The sequence below is a fragment of the Coptis chinensis genome, unplaced genomic scaffold, assembly GCF_015680905.1.
Source record: "Coptis chinensis isolate HL-2020 unplaced genomic scaffold, ASM1568090v1 utg2180_pilon_pilon, whole genome shotgun sequence".
NCBI lineage: Eukaryota > Viridiplantae > Streptophyta > Magnoliopsida > Ranunculales > Ranunculaceae > Coptis > Coptis chinensis.
In genome coordinates this window covers 461,231-467,507 of record NW_028238123.1, presented here as the reverse complement: position 1 = coordinate 467,507, position 6,277 = coordinate 461,231, and positions in this window count along the sequence as shown.

The following is a 6,277-nucleotide window of genomic DNA, read 5'->3' as shown; positions in this document are numbered from 1 at the left end:
TCGAAGGTATTCAGTAGACGAAGTCGGTGCTTTCATCCATTTCTTGCTTGGAAGCATTGAAGACATTTTCTAGATAAATACATTAACATATATAATATTAGTATGATTTCAAAAAGAGTATTGAACTTGAAACCTAGGAAAGGTGTATATCATAGAAAGTGGTACTCAAATTCCTTTCTGCCTCCTAACACACTTAGCACCCCAACAACCCACCTACCAAGTCTAAATGGTTTGCTCAAGATTGGAACAATTACAGTAACAATGCAAACAATATATATATATATATGACACTTGGTGTTACTATATATATATATATATATATATATATATATATGACACTTGGTGATTTCATATTAATAGCAACTTCTTTATTCTCTATAGCCAAGACCAATTAATGCCAAAGAAGTCATATCATTTACAAACAAGAAATCGGGTTATTTGAAAATATAAAGTTTGAAATAAACTAGTCCAACTCAAACTGAAATCTATAGATATATATTGTAAATCAAGAGAGGCTGAATATCCAAACAATGAAAAATAGCTAACTCAATCGACCATGCACTTGATGTTCTTAAAGACCCCACAAAAAAAAAATACAACTCATAACTATACTTATACTTATACCATCGGATAAAAAACAATAATACCAACGACATAATAACATAAAATAACAAGAGAAACACAACAAATGACAAACAAATGATAAAGAAAGTTAAACCATTTTATACCCCTGTCTTGGAGAAGCAAAGGAGAAAAATTCAACCTTTCCTTGAAGAAAATTCCAACCTAAGAAGAACCTATTAAATCAAAACAACACAAACTTGTTAAACTGAAAACTAAAAATAAAAGTTTCAATCTTTGAAAACTCAAATAAGAAAAACAAGCAAACCCCATAACAAAATAAAAAAGTTTCAATCTTTGAAATTTCAAATAAGAAAAACAAGCAAAACCCCATATATACATATAACATAAAATGAAAAATGAGATAATGTAAGTAGGTTTACAACTTCACGAATCATTGGACATACACTTTTCTTAAAGATTTCCCCTCATGGATAACATGTCTATTATGGAGTAGGAGAACAAATTTCTTTAGGAACAAATATATTTGTTTCTCGGAAACTAGAATGTATAGTTCATTTTTCGTGATGCAGAATATTAAGTTCTAGCCTCCAATCTTTTATTCTTTTGTTTTTGTTTTGTTTTCCTATAGGGTACATGACATTCCAGTTTGTATTAAATAAAACCCGAATAGTAACAACACATGATCACTATAATAATGTCAATCATGCATAAAAACTAATCTTGCAAGTTAGAACAGAAACTAGATAAATATGGATTGCAGGAAGATGATTAAAATTATACGAACCACCCAAGTACGTTAGCTAAATTTACCTCTTCACAATCAAACACTACTTATCACACAAAAAAATGTGATAGAGAGAATAGCCTAATTAAAGCTAGAATATTGTAAGCAGCTTCATGATGCTCGGTAAGCTACAATTTTCAAGCCAAATTCACTTTGTGCAAAAGCTACGAGATACACAATTTCGCTATCATCCAAATCCCAATACTACTTGATCATGCATGAAACAACAACATGTTCCGACGCTAGCATTGTAGGCATGCAGTCATCTTAATATTAATTGTGGATGTACTTCAATATTAATTTTCTATGTTTGCAAGGAATGCCAAGCTTCTTAAGCCCAAGTGTATGAGTAACAATCAATTTTTGAAAGTCCCTAATCTCAATTTCAAGATTCTTAACATGGATTTCAACTCCTTTCCCTATTCCACTTCAAATTCTGGTATGCCCATCTTCACGACGTATAGGGAAGAGGTAGAGAACAATCATTTGTTAAATCTTTTGAAACAGGATTGTTCCAAAATGTTAAGTCAGAGCCACTTAAAAGCTTGTCAGTAAAAATAGCTCTGACATAAGCTTGACAGGATTGTTTCAAATCTTCACAACGTTAGACTTCCTACGTTTCCACTTAAAAGCTGAATCCTTTGTAAGCTTTATAATTTCTTATCACTCTAGTTCACTTCCAGAGACTCAGAGTCTGGTTCATGAGTTCATCCACAACTCAACTTACTCTAATGAATCTATGTCCGGAACCAAACCAGTATTGAGTATTGTACCACAAATCATTTGAACAGAGATCATTTCGATGGATACGTATGCAAAATTTTGTACCCATGATGGTCAACCTTTGTTGTTTAATTTGAAATTAAATAACTGATACAGATTGACTCACTACTTCTGATCGCAGTTCTCAATTGGGCCACAAACATAACATCATACGTGCTTTGGGAACTGGTGACATTCCTGATAAACGTGTTGAACGAGAAACCAACAGACGCTGCAGCAATCGTGAATGCGCAAGATGGTTTAACAGCCATAATGTCCCCTCAACGATGCATATATTGGTGGTTACCTGATCATTCTCATCTCAGCATTGCATTACATTGCGGTAAGTTCTTAACTTCGAAATTTCAGAAAACTTTTGAACTGCAAGAATGAAAAGAGGGAGAATAATTGATTTCTGATTAGCTGCCGCTTATGTTTTTTTCATATCTATTAATGAACTTCCGCACCGATTGCAAAACAATAGATGAAAAATCACTTATAAGTCGCCTCACCTAATACCCACTTCATTCATAATTGTCTTGTTTCATCTGCGGGATTGGGACTCATAACAATGTCGGTTCCTCGAGCTTTTCAAAGGTACTAGGAACATGTCATGAGCAGGACGCTGCATGCATTGGCGAGGTACATCACTGATAACCCGTAAAAACTCAATTAAATTACTCTAACCTTATTCTTACGGTATCAATAATTTATTTCCTACTCTCACATATATATTCATGCAATATATAGAGTACGGAATCGTTCCACTCTTAACTCTCAAGACTTAAACAAATTCAACTAATCAAACCCAAAAAGACAATGGTGAGAGTGATGAGTTATGTGAAATATCTATTCTATGATTATACTACGGATTCAATTTATACTAACAAGATACAATAATTCAACTACAGAAATACTAACTGGACTCTATGATAAGGAATTAGGGGGATTGATTCCACCTCGAATCCAACTTAACAACCTAGCGTAGAATGTTGTATCTCAATTCTCACGTTCTTCAAATGAGAATTTGAGTTCTAATCCCTAGTGTTAGTGGCATTTCTACGAATACTAACTAGCATGTGAGGTCGTCCACCCATTCTCATGGCGAAACACGACCTTCTAGAGTGGAATAGAATCTACAACCAATTCTATACTAACAACTAAGTTTTCATCAAGGCTTCATCAACCCCTCTAATGGAGGTTTTAGCCTTGAGTCATCAAACTAACATTTCCCATTGAATCTAAACTAAACATAATGTAAGGAATTGAGATTTACTTAATTAAATAATAATGAATCTAATTTAATGGCTAGAATGGAATAAGAACAAGAATTGAAATTAGATATATAATGGAAATGACAAAATTCGAACTTGATAAAAATACTACTTTATTTATCTACTCAATCAAGAACAATCATTCAAGGATTTAATCTAAAACAAGAATTTAAATGGAACTAAAACTTAATTAATTAATAAAACTAGATCTAGAATTCTATATCTTAATTTAGGTCTAACTAGCTACCATTAACAAAGAGCTAAACTTTTGTTTAATAGTACTCGTCATTCCAACTTTCCAAAACAACGCACAATACAATACCACTTACATTCCATTTATTAAATGTACATATGATAACCTAATTAAATATGAGTTTGGTATACCTTACCTTTAAGCCAACACGTCGTCTTAGGGTAGGATATTTACGTCCCTGCAGAAAAGATTAATAGATCCCACCCTCCTGCAAAACAGAGTTAGACATCAAAATAAAATGATTTATCTCGGCCAGTCAAATTTCCATTCATAATCAAACCTCATTTAAGACATTGAAGTCTAATTGATATAACCTGGTTAGATCCGTGATCTTTGGGGATTACCACTTATCATAATACCTATATCAAGGATAGTCATTCATATGACATCATTACAAAGATAAAAGTTTCTACGTGCATAACCATAGATCTCGGACTATCACAAGTCATTAATATTTTAAAGTAATAACATATCAAGTTAGAGTCATTTCACAGTCACATAGAACTCACAATCATTTACTAATATTATTCACCGTCACACTTCATATCCATAACATCACACAATTCATATACTTTTACTTTAGTATCACTCATCTACTTATGAGAACGAGGAAAAGTCACAACCAAGGAGTACATTAATCCCTTGTGAGTATCAACTCATACAAACCACATATATATTTCTCATAAGAAATTATATACATCATATGCAATAACTCCATCACACGAAAAATCAATATTTCTACTTTGTTTATTAATTATCTTGTTGACTCATTTATTCAAAGACACAGCCCAACCTTTAGTTCCTACTAAAATAAAACTTAGGTTGAAAACGGTAAAAATCCTAATTTCAGCAAATTGGATTTCTGACGGGATATCTTCCGAATGGAACAACTCTTTCCACAGGTATCCAAACGCATCGAAGCTTTTTGTGTTGCAAAGCTGACGCACAGAACTTACTTTCTCATGTTTTACAAAAATACCGAATCTCATTCTAAAAGTGCCAAAACTAGGCTCGAACACAGTCTCTTGCGCCTTTAGTTGTATAGTGTAGAATCGTTGTTAGAGTGATGAGTTCTTTAACATCTTACATGTCAAAGCAGTTATTCCCACTCTCATGAAGAGCTCTCTTGAGTCTGACATTTCTCCAGCGGAAGTTAAGTCAGCTCTTTTTGATATGAAGGATAACATTGCTCCTGGCCCAGATGGATTCACTCCTTTTTTCTTCAAGAGCTGCTAGTCCACTGTTGGTCAAGATTTTACTTTTACCATCTTGAATGCATTTAAATATTGCAAATTTCCTAGAGGTGTTAATGCTACTATTTTATGTCTCATCCCTAAAGACAACAATCCTTCAAAGGTTGAAGATTTTAGATCTATAGCATTATGCAATACCATTTACAAATGCATTTCTAAGGTCATATCTAACATGATTAAACTTGTCATCAATGATCTAGTTAAATTAATCAATCGGCTTTTTATTCCCTCGCAGATCCATCCAGGATAATATTCTCTTATCTCATGAGCTTCTCGAGGATATGACAGAAATATGGCACCCCGAGATGCTCCATTAAACCGGACATAAAGAAAGCTTATGATATAGTCACTAGGATTCTATAACGGCGATGCTTTCGGGATCTTTAATTTTCCTCCTATCATGAGCAAATGGATCAAGTATGTGCATGACTACCCCTTCATACTCAGTTATGATTAACGGAGCTGAAGGATACTTCGCGGGGGGGGAGAGGATTACGTCAAGGAGATCCTCTATCCCCTTTCTCTTTGTGCTTGTCATGGAGATTCTTAATTCTATTGTGGAGCGAGCATAGCAAATAAAGCCATTTTATATCATTCAAAGTGCAGAAGAGTGAAATTATCTCACCTTGCATTTCTTGGATGATGTGCTCATGTTTTGCAAAGGTGAGAGCTCGTCAGTTCAAGCTATAAAGATATGCCTAGAAGTTTTTGGAAAAGCTACCGGCTTAAAGATCAACAACCACAAGACTTCCATTCTTGTTAGAGGATTAAATGCTCAGGATGCCTCTGCTTTAGCTGACATTTTGATGTTGAACTGATCAAGCTTCTAGTGAGATACCTCGGGCTTCCCTTCATCTCGACAAGATTGGGTATTAGAGAATGCCAACCTCTAGTTGAGAAGGTTACAACCGAGATCAATGATAAGAGCCCAAAACTGTAGTTTTAACCCCTTAATAATCATACTGTTAGACCAATTATGTGAATAATAAGTAAGAGTTAATACTGATTACGTGTTTTATGCATTTCGGGCTTCAAAGTCCATTATGTGCGAAATGTGCCACTTTAGCGAGATAAAGGAGCAAAGTCAGAACTTCGAATGCCATATCTTTGGACTCGGACCTGAATTGGGCCTACCTTATGTCAAAACGACCAGCTCGAAAGAGCTTTGCAATGGTCCAAGCCTTGACCCAATCAGAGGAGCAGAAGTGGACGAAAATTCTGTGGAAGCCAACTGCAGCTGAAGAGGCCTTTTTGGACTGAAAGAATTGGGTTTTGGGCCTGATTCTCTGGCCCAAACCATGGCTCCAAGCCCATGCACGATTTTTGGATCTGGATGTATAAAAACAAAAAGCTTAGCTCTTTGTTA